Below are 15,866 nucleotides of genomic sequence, written 5' to 3'. Positions count from 1 at the left end.
TTTCTGTCTGAAAACTTGTGAAGGGCACTTATAATAATAAGATTGTTCCACAAATGAAGTCAACCTTTTATTAAGCTGTGTTAGGTGCTAACTCACACCTAATGCAGCTTAAAATAGCGTACCATGGGATGCACGCCAGGCATCCTGTGGTATGTGACAAAACTGTGCACAATAAAAAATATTTTTGAGGGGGTGTCCCCCCCCCCCCAATTCTATATATGGTGCCTTAAGCTGTGTGCACTAAATTGGCCGCAAGGCCGAATTGCACGCACCACTTAATTGATTAACAAGCCAATCAGTGCTGATCGTTGGCACTTAACCAATTAGCAGCACTAATTGGCTTTAATTAGAATTTACGCGCACAACTTTCTAGGTATATTCTATAAAGCGTGCACGAAACTTCCAATGTGCACAGTCAAAAAGGGGCGTGGCCATGAGTGTGGAATGGGAGGGTTGTGGGCGCCTAGATTTAGGCATACTTTAGGAAATATGCCTACATTTCAGTGTAGGTTTATAGAATACACCAAGCGACCATTCACGTGACTAACTTTAGTTGCAGGCATTTACAGCAAGTAAAACAATGTAAATGCTCGTGTCTAAATTAGGCGCGGATCGGGTGTATTCTAGAACAATGCGCATAGATTTTAGAAACACCCATGACCCGTCCATTCAACGCCCGTGGCCACGCCCCCCTTTTCAGCTATCTGCATTAGAATTTATGCACCTCGCTTTCAGGATACTCTTAGACAGTTGTGTGCGTGAATTCTAATTAATGCCAATTAGTGTCAATAATGACTGGATTTGTGCATACAACTTAAGTCACGCTATATAGAATCTGGGAGATAACCCATGTAACTCCTTGGCATGCCCCTGACCCACTCATGCCCCTCCCACAGCCATGGCCCCCTAGAAGTTGTGCATGACAGAAAATGAGCATGCAGCTTCTAGAAAAATGATATAGGGTAAGTTGTGTGCCAATTGGTGCCACTTAATGCAATTAACACCAATTTATGTCAATTAATAGCTGTTAACATCAATTAACAGTCAGCTATTAAATTAAGTTGTGCACTAAGGATAGAGCTGAGCCCCCATGTTTATAGAATTAGGGGACTGTGCGCTGTCTCTTGCGCAGTTAGTACAGACATGTTTACTATCTCCTGAAGAGGAGGTGTTAATTGCATTGGTGCTAATTGTGGATACGGTTAATGCACGGTAAAGAACATTGCTATTTATGTATGTGAGATGCTGGGCGTGCATCAACGTTTACCGCAGGTCTTTGCACTTATCCTGCATGAATTTTTGCTCTTAAAGTGCAAAACCTTAGGGGTCCTTTTACTAAGGTGCACTGAAAAATGGCCTGCGCTAGTGTAGGCGCGTGTTTTGGAAGTGCGTAGATCCATTTTTTGGTGCACTTGTAAAAAAAATGCCTTTCTTGGGTGGGGGGGGGGGGGGGGTGAAAATGGATGTGTGGCAAAATGAAAATTGGCGCGCATCCATTTTGGGTCTGAGACCCATTGACTTAGCGGTAAGGTCTCACGCGTTAATTGGGTGGTAATCGTCAATGTGCTTACAATGCCATTTATTTATTTAGTTGTTTATTTGCTGCATTTGTGTCCCACGTTTTCCCACCTATTTGCAGGCTCAATGTGGCTTACATTATATTACAACATCAATCCCCTTAATAGATTACAGAATGTTGTTACAGATAAGGTGCATAAAATATCGTAGTAATCATGTTAACAGATTAAGAATATCGGAATATTATTGCAATAGATGTATAAGGATGACATATAAGATTAACATTGGATGAATTACCGCCTGAATGCCAGAAAATAAAATAATATTTTCTGGCGTGCTTAATGGACGAGCGTAAAAAAATGAAATTATTGCTTGGGCCACACGGTAGCCGGACTGTAGTTGAAAGTTGACGTGCGTTGGACACGTGTAGGCGCCTATGCAGCTTCGTAAAAGGGGCTCCTTAATGACTCCTTTCTTATCAATATGTGTATAATTTAGGGGTCCTTTTACTAAGTTGCGCTGAAAAATGGCTTGCGGTAATGTAGGCGCGGGTTTTGGGCACGTGCCAATCCATTTTTCAGCACGCCTGTGAAAAGGGCCTTTTGTTTTGCCGAATATGGATGTGTGGCAAAATCAAAATTGCCGCGCGTCCATTTTGGGTCTGAGACCTTTTCCGTCAGCCATTGACCTAGCGGTAAAGAATCCGGGTGGTAATGACCTACACCCGTCAAATGCAACTCGGTGTGTGTCCGTTACGTGCATCCAAAATTACAAAATCATTTTCATAGGCGCGCCAAAAATGAAATTACCGCAAGACCCACGCAGTAGTCAGGCTGTAACTCCATTTTGGTGCGCGTAGGCACTTACGCGGCTTAGTAAAAGGGCCCCTTAATGTCCTGGGGCATTAGAGCAGCTGGTGTGCGATGCCCCCTACCTTTTGCTCCTGTAAATTTCAATTACTCAGCTAACAAGAGGCTATCGCCGTTTTGCGTCTCATTCCTCTTCATATCAAGCTTGATGGAGTCCCAGCTCCTGCGCTGGATTTTGTACACTCTCGGCTTTGTAATATTTTAGGAAATCCAAATTAAGCCAAATCCTATGACTTCTCCCTCTGCACATCTGGGATCCTCCCAAATACCATAGCCCGAGGCTATTTTAATTAATTAGAAACCAGTCTGCTCATCCCTTATTAATGATGTTGTCAGGATTACTATTATGTGTCATGCCAGTCAGCATTCTTCTTGGTTGTTATGCTTTGTAGGGAAAGGATACAGAAAAGTGGCAACCAGGAACAGGATGCACACTGAGCTATTAAATTTTGATGTGAGTTACAAAAAATAGTGCACATTTTAATCTATCTATCTATCTATCTATCTATCTATCTATCTATCTATCTATCTATCTATCTATCTATCTATCTATCTATCTATCTAATTGATTCAACCATACACCTACCTATATATTTATATGCAGTTATAGATACATATTCTGCATTGATTTCATGACTGTATATCCTAAAACACAAAATGATACGAGAATTCTGGGGAGTACACGCATTGTTTCTGAAATCAAATGGTGAAGCTGTCGTTAATGAGGCAGACAAGCGGCCTCACTCATCCTCCGAGGATTTGAAGGGCAGAAAAGAGGAAGGTTTTCACTACATTATTCATGCCGTGTTGTTTGAGTTTCAAATCACAGGAAATCAGAGTGAAGGTAGGTTCTTATTATTCCCCTGACCTGTTCAACTCGGAGCAGGTGGGTATGAAAGGGATTGTCACCTAACGAGATCTCATTCCAAATTCAGTTAAATTGCCCACTCTAAAAATGAAGCCGTTGGTTTTCCTTGCTACACCACATGCTAGTAATACAAAAAAATATATATATACAAATACTATATGAAAAAAATCAGAGGGAAAAGTATGAATAATTCCAAGCAGTGCATAAGACTGAAACGTAACAAGATGAGTGGAATGCTCTTCTTTTACCCATTCAGGTTGATCAAGATCCTTGGACTCTTATCAGCCTGGAACACTGAATTATATTCTAACCTGCTATGGGGCTTATTTACTAACGAGTAAAAAAGGCCCGTTTCTGAAAGAAATGAAACGGGCGCTAGCAAGGTTTCCCTCGGAGTGTGTATGCTTGAGAGAGTGTGTGTGAGAGTGACTGTGTGAGAGAGTGAGAGAGTGAATGTGCGAGTGTGTGTGTGTGTGACAGAGAGAGAGTGAGATTTGGTGCGAGTGTGTCTGTGAGAGAGAGTGTGTGTGTGTGAGATTGAGAGTGTGTGCCATCCCCCTCCCTCCCTCCCTTCGAGTTCCAGGGTTGTCCCCTCCCTCCCTCCCTTCGAGTTCCAGGGTAATCCCCTCCCTCCCTCCGAGTTCCAGGATCGTCCCCTCCCTCCTGAGTTACAGGGTCATCCCCTCCCTCCCTCCCTCCTACCTCTTCCTTTCTCCCTCCCAGTTCCAGGGTCGTCATCCCTCCCTTCCTCTCTCCCTCCCTTCCAATTTCAGGCCCCCTCCTACGAAGTTTGAAAGTCATCTTACCTCGTTGGTGTTAGGGCGGCCACCAGCAGCGGTAAAAGGCGTGCAGGCTCGGCCCTTTTCTCTCTCTCAGCTGTGGTCCCGCCCTCATTTCCTGTTTCCGCAAGGGCGGGACCACAGCTGAGAGAGAGAAAAGGGCCTAGCCTGCACGCCTTTTACCGCTGCTGGCGGCCGCCGTAACCCTGACTTGGTAAGTGAAGATGGAACGATCGGCACCGATACCTGAGCGGGAAGCGAGAGGGACGTGGGGTTGCGGAGGAGTGCGGCAGCGATGCAGAGTCCGAAGACAGCGAGACAGAGGCGACCACAGTAACATCTCCCGACGTCAGGCACGCAGGCTTCTACTGTGGGAGAGTGACGTCAGGAGATGGTTACGGACTCAGGTAGCCTCATTGGAACGTTGCAGGAGCAAATTATTATATTAGATGCTGTGTGCTAATACAGTCAGCATGCATTATTTGCTGCTGAACCCACTGCATAAAATGGATCTTGCAGTAATTAATGAATGGGTCCTTTTGCTAAAGGGTGTTAAGCACTTAGGGGGAAATTCTATTAATGGCACTTAAAATTCGGTGCTGAGAAAAATTAGAGCTGAACAGTATTCGCTAACAGGTGTTCTGGGATCAGTGGTCTTTATTGAACAGAGCGTAGAACCAGGATCTGTGCTCAAGTTTGGGTGAGAAGGGTTCCACCAAATGAAACCATGTGTAAGTTCCGGTGTGCAAGTTGGAGCAGAATTCCCCTGAAATCTAAAACACTGTATGCATGTTAAGGGAGTGCCCCTGACCCACACATGCCCCTGCCAAGGCCACACCCCTTTTGCAGATCCACGTGGAAACACTCGGGGCCCTAACGTGCACTAACGTTTTTAGCGTGTGCTAAAATTAGTGCGCACTGAGGGGCTCTTTCACTAAGCCACGTTAGGGCTACACGCACCCAATGCGCGCAAATTCTGAGTTACCACCTGGTTACCGTGTCTGTGCCGAGCGGTAATTTCATTTTTGGCATGCGTCCCCTACGCAGCACTACTGGGTGGTAAAAAGCATTTGAAGCATGTAGACCCTTACTGCCCGGTTAACACGTGAGACCTTACTTCTAAGTTAATGGCTGGCGGTAAGGTCTCAGACTCAAAATGGACATGCTTCAATTTTTCGATTTTGACGCACGTCCATTTTCGGTCAAAATTTTTAAAAAAAAGGCATTTTTACAGCTGCGCTGAAAAACGGATCTGCGCGTATCCATAATACGCGCCCAAACTACCACAGCTCATTTTTCAGCGCACCTTAGTAAAAGGACCCCTAAATGCTAGAGATACCCATATATTCCTATGGTTGTCTCTAGCATTAGCGCACGCTTAATTTTAGCGCATGCTAAAAACGCTAGCGTGCCTATAGTGTAGCTTAGTAAACAAGGCCCTTAGGTACTATTCTATAAATGAGCTTGTGTGTTTTCATGCAGGGCCGCCGAGAGACTGGGCCGGGCCTGGGGCAAGGCCGCCTCCTGCCGCCCTCACCGCCCCGCCCCCCCGAGGTCGCCGCCGCCACTCCCCCCTCCCGAGGTCGCCACTGCTCCCCCCGAGATCGCCGCAGCCACTGCTCCCCACTCCACCCACCCCCCGAGGTCGCCGCCGCTCCCCCCCTCCATCCGCCACCGGGCTGGGCCCCCTGCATTGAAATCGCAGTCTCACCTCCGTGAAAGCAGCGCTGCAGGCAGGATCCACGTCTAGAATTTACATGATCTGAAAAAGGGGGGAGGGGTGGAAATTGGAGGGTCATGGGTGTAACAGGTGTTCCTAAAGTGAACACACGGTTTATTATAGAATAGAAAGGGATGCACACCTAATTTAGACATGACCTCGTTTCAGTTGGTGCACATGGCCATGCCTAAAGTTAAGCACCATTCCCGGGCGTAAGCACTATTCTTTAAACTGCGCTTTTTTTGCGCCAATTTTTTGGCACCATATATAGAATCTAACTCTATGTGCTAAGGACAAATATTCAAGCAGAAATAACCGGCTGTTTCCCGCTGAATATTAGCAGTAAGCCATTTAAATAGTGCTGAATATCGGCTGGACTGTCTATGAAAATATGGGAAATCCAAGAGGACAGGAGAAGCCTCCACGGAGAATCAAAACAAACCAGCAAAAGTAGAGGCTGACAAATGTACAAACCAATAGGGAGATAATATCAAAGAGCAGTTTATTCAGAATAGTCATATCAAGGGTCCTTGATGTGAATATTCTGAATAAACTACTCTTTGATATTATGAAAATACTAGTAAAACATGCCTGTTTCTTGCGGCAATGAAACGGGCGCTAGCACGGTTTCCTTCCGGACCTCCCCCCCATCCCTACTCACCCCTTCGGCGTTCGTCCGCCATTGTTGCGGACCTCGGCACCACCTTCAATCTGCTGACATTGCTCCGCCCTCGACGTCATCACGTTTGACGCGAGGGCGGGGCCCCAACACAGTGTTTTCAGTGGCTTCACCACCACGAAGGCTTCGAACCGGAAGGAAGTGCCCGGAGGACCTGACAGTGACGTCAGTGTCCTCAGAACGTTGAGGGTGAGTTTTATTATATAGGATGGCATCTAATGTACTCGGTACCCTGTTATAGAACTGCTTTATAAACCACTTCCATTCGTGCTTATTGTTGAAACATACATTTCTACCTGCTCCCAAGCACATAGGTTTTTCTGCAGGCTTTGTGCTAATATTTTGTAAAGATATACAAAAACATTCAAACTAGGGGGTCCCCCCTCCGAAGGGACACCACCTTGTAAGCGGTGGAGGGGCTTCCGTGTTTCAATGACTCAGAGGGCTATGGTGAAGGGTTACCCATATCAGACAGGCCTCTGAGGAGAAACCAGGCAAAGAGTGTCCCAAATTAGGGAGAGGGGAAAGATGGTGACCTGAAGCTCGTACACTCAATGGCCCAGCTGTCCTCTGAAGTTCAGTTTTTGTTCACTTGAAATTTCCTCTCTGCATTGCAGTTGCCTTAACAGAGGAAGGGGACAATGGGGGGTCAGCCGCCGATGACCAGCGTTTTGTCCCCTGTGCATCAAGTGTGGGACCGCTGTGTGACGAGCTGCCCGTAGATGACTGGGTTGATGAGTCCTTTGATTAGCGTCGATGCTCTTGGACCTGGAAACAACTTCATCGCTCAAAAATCATTTAACCACCATGCCCAAAGGAGTGGATGAGTGAGTCAGGAGTGTATGCTGAAATGGAAGTCGTTTACAGCTGAACCCGTGTCGGCGGTGCTACTCCTAAACCCTTAAGAGTTATCAGCTTGGAGTTTTTGGCTCCCGTGGAGGTTGCATTGAATGTCATCTGGAGGGTGCTCCAGGACCTGACGGTGGTAGAGAATGACTTTGCTTCAGATATAGTCTTGTTAATGAGCCACATGGATAATCTAATCGAATCCTTTGAGAATATACAGCAAATGAAGTTCTACTGAAGTAGGAAACGGTTAAGATTTGAAAATGATAAAAGACCAGAAAAATTTGAACAAAATGAATATTGTTACAGATGATTAATATCGAGATTGTTGTTTTCCCAGAGTTCCGGGTATGACTCCTAATGTTTTTTTTTTCCTCTGAAATGATTCCTCTTAATATATTAATTCAAAAGGAGTGAAGCCTGTGAAAGTGGGATTACTTTAATCAGCGGGAATTGGATTGGAGATTCAAGGGTTTGTATTGTTAAACAATTTCTGGTTTTAAAAGGGAAAAAAAATGAAATCAGGTGTATTACTTTCACTAATATTGGACAATAAGTATGTTTCCAATGAAATTGATGGACTATGCACCATTATGGTCTTGAAGAAACCAACCAGATGATCAATGTGGAATAATGATTTAGATAAATAATAACTGGGGATAATCGGGTTAATACCACGTTTTCTTTGTTTGCTGTTGTTTAAATTGATCTCCTTGTCTTGTTTCACTCTCCCTATTTATTTTGTGGTCTAAGAAAGAGAAAGATTGTATAAAATCCATTTATCTTGTTGAGATTGTTTTCTTCTAATATTGTTTTAATGCACAGTCATCTCTGTTTTACTATTTTGCAAGTGATCCTTGTAAAATGAAAAAAATTATAAATAAATGATTAAAAACAAACTAGGGGGTCCTTTGACTAAGGTGCTCTGAAAAATGGGTTGCGCTATTGTAGGCGTGTGTTTTTTGGGCACGCGCAGATCCATTTTTCAGCGTGCCTGTAAAAAAGGCCTTTTTAAAATTTTTTGCCGAAAATGCACGTGCGGCTACATAAAAATTGGCGCGCGTCCATTTTAGGTCTGAGACCCTACCGCCACCCTTGACTTAGCAGTAAGGTCTCATGCAGTAACCGTACGGTAATCGTCTCCATGCGTAGAATGATGATTACCGCCCGGTTTCCGCTATGCGCAGGAAGATAAAAGTTATTTTCTGGTGCACGTAGCGCACGCGCATAAAAACTGAAATTACCCGCCCGAGCCAACTCCAAGTTGACGCACATGGGACGGGCGTACGCATCTACGCGGCTTAGTAAAAGGGTCCCTAGATGTAGATACTGGCAAGATAAGCCTCTGAGATATTAAAGAAAATAAGGCAAGTACGATATTGCTTTAATTTTAGAGTTCTAGTTCAACCCCTCATATTGTCTTAAATCGATTATTGTAATGCACTCTATTTGAGTTGTTCGAACTCTTTGCAGAAGAATTTGCAGACAGTACAGAACGCAGGGGCTAGATTGAGTTTATCCAAATCTAAATATGAGAGAGTGACTCCATTGTATATTGTTTTGCATTGGCTCTCTGTTGAAGCAAGAGGGATTTTAAAAATCTGTACAATGGCCTATTTGTTTACAAATGGAAAAATGCCTGGTTATATAAATCAGTGGATTTTATCACCAAAATGAGAAGTAGAAGAATAAAAGGAAGCTATTGGGACTTGGATTTCCCATCACCTAAAGGCGTTAGATTTAAAAGAGTGCGCAATTTGACTTCAGCATGTCTGCCAACAAAATATTGGAATGATTTGCCAATTGGCATTAGGTCTATATCTACTTATGCCTTATTTCGGGCAAGTTTAAAATCTTATTTGTCTACAAAATTCTTATTATGTGATGTATAATTAACAGCTGTTTATCATTGCTTCCTCTCTCTCATTTTCCCTGATGTTTTTATTATCTGTCATACTCGCTTGACATTTTATTGTAAGTCGCATTGAAGTCACACGGGAATAATTACGAAACATAAGAATAAAATAAAGGGAAAGGAAAGTAAAATAACTCCTTCCCAAAAGTCGAGTACAATAAATCGATACAGAAAAAAAATATTTTGACCGCCAACATCAGGGTTATAACGCCAATTCAGCCAAATAGAAAAGCTTAAGGTTCGACCAGTATACGTTTCATCATTGGTCATTCAAACGTGTAACAATGAATTGAAACAAAGTGAAATACAACTTATCTTAGTGAAACAAAGGAAGACCCTCACAATCACTTTTCAAGCGCTGGCTTTATTTCAGGGAGCACTTTCTTTTGCCAATACTGCAATTGTGAGTCAAAGTGATCAAAACATAGTAACATACATGGTAGATGACGGCAGAAAAAGACCTGCACGGTCCATCCAGTCTGCTGAGGAGGAAGGAGGTGTTTTAGAGAGCTCTGCTGACTTCCAGTGGAAAGGGAGTGAGACCTAGCTCCCTCCCCAAAGATGAGGAGGGTCCCTGGGGAGAAGGCCTCAGGAAAGTCCCAGGCTATGGGGCCTCCTGGGGCCCGGGACCAGAAGGCCGAAAGGAGTGGCTCTCTCCCTGGTTTGACTACCGGGAGAAGGGAAAGGAGTCCAGTGGACCGAAGGGAGAAGCAGCCCAGTGGAGGCCACCAGAGCATTTCCCCCTCCATGGCCCAGCTTGCGGAAGGTAAGCGAGAAGACAGTGGAGGGGGGAGGAAGATAGTACAGGCCCCAGAAGGGCGCTTCCAAGGAAGGGAGAAGGAAGAGGCGATGGAAGTTTGCCAGAAGCCTTTGCTGGAGGCAGCTGAGAGTGAGAGTGAGGAGAGTGGATCGTCAGATGAGGAGTTCCTTGAAGTGAGCTATGACCCTGATGATCCAGCAAGTAGTGTGGTAAATATTGTAAGACGAATTAAGCTGGTGGAAAAAGAAGTAGTGGAGCTAGGAAAACGTCTGAAAATGGCAAGAACTATGTGTAAATTTGCCCCAGCGGAGCACAGACAAATGTATGTTAAAGAGGAAGCCCGGATATCAAAGTTGTTGGGGAAAAAAGAACACTTGTTGAACTGTTTAAAAAAGGGCTCTGTGAATCCTTTGAGGGAGCTCTATGTTAACCGAGAAAGGATGGCTTCAATACCACAGTCTGGGGGTTCAGGAACACTACAGTTGCAGCAAGCTTCAGTGTCTTCAGCAGCATTAGACTCAAAAGAGTTGTCTGGGTTCAGAGGTGACCCCACTTTAAAATACATGAGACAGTTGGCAACACAGTCTAGAGCACTTACCCAGCAGCCAGAGGATAAGGAGGCAGCGGCAGGACATGGCTCTGAGGTGGGGGCTGGAGTAGAGATCCTACCTGTGGAGGGGAGGACAGAACTCAGTAACTTTTCAAAACTCCAGATAATGGAGGCAGCAGAGGGAGACGCAGGTAGCAGCCTGTTTTCTACAGAGGTGGTGGTCGAAGTCTCAGAGGGCTTACCTGCAGTTGTGCAAACAGCAGAGACAGTTGCCGTGAAGGAGGCCCTGTTGGAAAAGGGTCAGCAGAGGCAGACTCCGGTATTTTTGGCCGGGTCTGCAATGACTGAAGTGGAAACCGAAGCAGCATGGCATCTGGAGAAGCCCCGCCCACGAAGTCCGGGAGCAGGGGATGTCTTCCCTGAGCATGGAGTAGCTGGCGGTTTACAGGAGAGGGGTCGGAGAGAGAGGAATAGGAGCGGGCAGCAGCTGGGAGCTCATTTGACCAGCTGTCCATTACAAGAGGTGAAATCGGGGGGTGCTAACAGCCAGCCTGTGGCGGAATCAGGAACAGACAAGCCATGCCCCCGGGAAGCGCCAGCCATTGGGAGAACGCAGGAGGGACTGCACCAGAAGCAAGAGGGAAGTAACCCGATTGTTGAGAGACTTTCGTTGACTACAGAAGTGGACATGGCAAGTCTAACAGATGTGCAGCGGGTGGTGGAGCAGACCTGCCAGCAGGACGGCTGGGAGCGAGGAGCCAAGGGGAGCGGCGGAGTTCCGGAGGCTTCGCCCCTGGTGCCGGAGGTTGGAGGGAGTTCGGGGGCAGAGCGAGCAGGGAGTCTGGTATCGCCAGCTGCAGACCTGACTGGGCAGGTGCCAGAGTATCGCCAGGAGACAGAGGAGAGGAGGCGATTAGCCCAGAGGCTGGAGCCTGCAGTGGCAGGGACGAGCAGGGACGTTCCAGGAAGTGGTGATGGGCAGGACAATCAGTTGGAGGCAGCCCAAGCCGCAGAACTGACTATGGACGTTGCTGGATGTTTGTCTGAGAGGGAAGGGGACGGGGGACAACGGGAGGGGGAGGGGGCGGTGGATATTGAGGAAGGGAGAGGGATGAGGGGAGGGGCAGAGGGACAGAAGGGGGGGGGAGGCAGAGGGAAGGGCTGGAACAAGTGTGGAGGGGGGGCGGGGGGGGCTGGGGTCCAAGTCCTTTGCGGCAGTAGTCCAGGGAGGGGGAAGGAGGGAGGGGGGGAGAGCGGGTGGTTTTGAGGGCCCAGGGAGGGGTTGGGGGGGAGCGGGGACAGGGGGTGGACAGCTGCCTAAGCGGCGAAATGTGGTACAGCTCAAATGGATAGGGGAGGGGGCAATGCCCTCCAGGGATCGGGTCTTGAGGCTGGTGATGGGGATGGGGTTTATACCCGAGGACTTTTACGCGTGTATACACCCCATCAACATCCCAGAATATGACTTGAGCTTCATGACCCAGAGGGGGATGGAAATATTCTGGGAAAGGTACGAGGGGGTGAGGGGAAAGGGGGAGTGGCGGGACCTCAGGGCCATTCCAGTCAGCAAGCCGGACCTGGTGCAGATCACCCTGCTCGTGAGAAATGAGTCTATCTCTGGGGCAGATTTAGCCTACTGGCTACAGAGGTACGCGGAGCTGAGATCCCCACTTACAAAGTTACCGGATCCAAGCAGGGTTTGGGCAGGAGGTTGGGGAGCCCTGGTCAAATTGAGACAGGAGAGCCATGTGGTCCAGCACATTCCTTCGGCTGCCTTTATCGGTCGTGACAGGATACTGTGCTTTTACAAGGGGCAGCCGCGGCAGTGCTTCAGATGTGGTTCGTTTAGGCACTTCAGCATGTCATGCCCAGTGGTAAAGTGTGGAAGATGCGGGGATCAGCATGCCACAGAGGACTGCACCGCGATCAGGTGCAACCTCTGCGGCGGGTTAGGCCATGCATATCGGAACTGCCCTAGGGCGGCCCATAACGAGTGGGATATGTGGGGGAAGGGACGGGGAGGGGGGGTAATGGAGGAGGGGATAGGGCAGGGGGTGATAGGCAGGGAGGGGCAAGGGGGGGAGAAGGAGGGGATGCAGGAGGGGGGGCGGCAGGGGGCTGGGTCAGGAGTGGAGCAGGGGGGAGAGGGGGAGTGGGTACAAGTGCCACAGAGGAAAGGGAAGTTTCGGAGGGGGGGGAAAGTAGGGGTGGGCAGGGAGGGGTCGCTGCAGGGGAAGAGGGGGAGGAACAGATTTCAGGTGTTGGAGGAGGAGGAGGAGGATAGGGAGGTTGGGAGGGAGGAGGAAGAACAGGGGGAAGGAGAAGAGGTGGAGTTAATGGAGGAAGAGGGGGCGGCAGGGGGGATTGGAGAGGGCAAACGGAAATATGAGGAAGCACTGGAGGAGGGTACTGGTGGTAGGAAGAAGGGCGGGAAGGCTCTGGGGGGAGGGGGAGGGGTGAGGGAGGAGGAAGAGGGAAGGGAGGGAGGGAGGGGAAAGGGGAGGAAGAGGAAAGCGGAGGGGCCGGGCAGGTGGTGAAGGCCCAAGTGCAGGCTTGGGGGGACAGAGTGGAGCTAGAGGAGGATCTGGAGGAGTTGGAGGACTTGGGGGAGGTGGAGGACTCGGAGGAGGAGGTAGGGGGCGGGGGTGAAGAGGGGAGAGGGAGGGATCAGGGGGTGGGTCCGGATAGAGCAAAGAAGAAAGGAAGGAAGAAAGGGGGAGGGGGGGGTAAGGTGCAGACAGGACGGCTGCGGGGGGGGGGAGGGGGATCTGGCAGGGGATGATGTAGACCGCATAGCAGAGGACCTGCTTCAGGGTAAGAAGGGGGTATCCCAGGAGATAAGGAAAGAAGTTGGGAGTGAGCAGACCCGTGACTCGCAATGAGGATGGCAGGCTTAGTGTTGACATTTGCCACGCTGAATGTGGCCAGCATCGCCTCTCCGAAGAAGCAGGGTTTAGCGTATGACTGGTTCGCGAGGGTCCAAGCAGATTGCTTCCTGCTCCAGGAGACTCGGCTGCGGTCCATTGAGGTGATCAGGCGGGCAAGGCGGGCCTGGAAGTGGGGTCCCTCGGTGTGGGGGTTGGCGGGGGAGAGGTATGGTGGGGTGGGGATCTTATTTAAGTCCCACCGGGTGAATATTCAGCGAGTGGTGGAGCTGGGGGTGGGGAGATGTCTTGTTGTGGATGCGATTTGGGAGGATAGAGCACTGAGGGTGGTGAATGTGTACGGGCCCCAAAGCAAGAAGGAAAGGGTGCTCCTCTTTGGGAAGATCAAGCCCTACCTATACACTTCGCGCCAAGTAGTCTGGGGGGGAGATTTTAACACCATATTGCGGAAAAAGGATAGTGGGGGACGATCGGTACAGGTGGGCTATGACGGGGTGAGGCTGGCAGGGATCATGCGGGAGGCGGAGCTGGTAGACGCGCATGTGGCCTTCTGTGAGGAACAGGAGGGGTTCACGTTCTTTCGAGGGCAGTGTAAAAGTAGAATCGATAGATTCCTGGTAAAGAAGGGGGTTTGTCTGGGGGGTCCACGAACCGTGGACGTGGACTTTTCAGACCACCACATGGTCCTCCTTCAGGTGGGGGGGGCGGCAGCGCAGAGGCCAGGGAGGGGGTTATGGCGACTAAATTTAAAGTGGTTAGGTAGCGAGCAGGTGCGGGAGGAGTACCGCCGGTTTTTGGAAGATCAGGTGTCAGTGCAGGGGGCATTTCAGTCATTGGGGGAGTGGTGGGATACAGTGAAAAGACGAACGCGGGGATTCTTTCTCAGACAGGCGAGAAGGGAGGGGAGGGAAAGGACAAAGTTGGGCATGGCAATAAAGAAAAAGAGGGACACATTGATTTCACAAGGGGGGAGGGAGGAAGAAATACATGATCTCCAAGCACTCCTGGAGCAGGTACAGTACAACCGCTACACCTCCTTGGTGTATGAGCGGGACTTCGGGAAAATGTGTAGCCCGGACCCCTTCGCATGCTGCCGGGAGCGGAGGGCGCGCAGGGTGATGGAGGGGGTGCGGGATGCACAGGGGGTCCTGCAGGACACCAAGGAGGGGATTCTGGGGGCAGTGAGGGACCACTTTGCGGCGTTCCTTTCAGCCCAGCAGATTGATATGGAGCAGATGGAGTGTTATGTGGAAGGAACCCCGGGGATAGGTCACAGGGGACCCCAGCTTCAGGCCCTCTTGAACCCGTGGACAGAACAGGAGGTGGAGGAAGCCATCGGGGCGCTCCACAGGAAGACCTCGCCGGGGCCGGATGGGCTAACAACTGAGTTCTACCAGGCCTTTAAGGAGCAGCTGGTGCCGATCCTGGTGAGGGTATGGGGGGCAGCCCAGTTGGAGGGTTCCTTGCCTAGTTCCTTGACAGAGGCGGCTCTTATCCTACTAAGTAAGGGGAAGGACCCGGCGATGCTGGCCAACTGGCGGCCTATAGCACTGCTTAATACGGATCGAAAAAATCTTTGCGCGAATGCTATTCCAGAGAATGAGGCAGGTGTCTGGGGATTTGCTAGCAGCCTCGCAAGCATGTGGGGTTAAAGGGAGAGGGGTCTTGGAAGCTGCAGCGTGGGTGCGGGAGGGGGTAGAACGCAGTAGAGTGGGAGGGCATGGTAGGCTGTTGGTAACACTCGACCAGGAAAAAGCGTTTGATAGAGTGCAGTGGGGTGTCCTATGGAGCATTCTGGAGCGCTATGGGTTTCCGAAGGGTTGGATAGAGCAATTACAGCTACTCTATCGGCATGCGGGGTGTTTTCCCCTGGTTAACGGGTGGAGAGGGCAGGGGTTTGAGGTAGGGGCAGGGGTCCGACAGGGGTGCCCACTCAGCCCGCTGTTGTATGCATACGCCATCGACCCTTTTATAAGACGGCTGGAGAAGGGGGGGGCGGAGGGGCTGGAAGGGGTGGAGGTGGGGGACAATAACCAGTTAAGGGTCGTGGCGTATGCAGATGACGTTACAGTGTGGGTAGCGGACCAGAGGGAGGGAGGTAGATTGCAGAACCTGATCCAGGAATACTCGCAGGCAACAGCGTCGCAGGTCAATTTTCAAAAGTCCAATAGCCTGTGGGTTGGGGATCAGGGGCTGCAATTTGAGTTGGGAGGTAGGTTTCCTACAGCTGTGGAACGTATACGGGTCTTGGGAATATACTTCGAGAAGGGGGATTATAGGCTCTACAACTGGGATAGGTGTCTCCAAGAAGTGAAGGGGAGGGTGGATAGATGGAAGGGGTGGAAAATGACCATGGGGGAGCGGGTACAGCTCATCAAGGCACACTTAGTTCCTTTGTTTCTGTTCGTCAGTTACATCTGCCTGCTGCCGGAGAGCCGGTACACGGCCTTGTATGGGGTGTTCTTCCGGCTGCTCTG

This window comes from Microcaecilia unicolor, chromosome 11 (genome assembly GCF_901765095.1).
Source record: "Microcaecilia unicolor chromosome 11, aMicUni1.1, whole genome shotgun sequence".
Taxonomy (NCBI): Eukaryota; Metazoa; Chordata; class Amphibia; order Gymnophiona; family Siphonopidae; genus Microcaecilia; species Microcaecilia unicolor.
The sequence above is the reverse complement of the archived record's forward strand: the minus strand, read 5'-3'. Positions refer to the sequence as shown.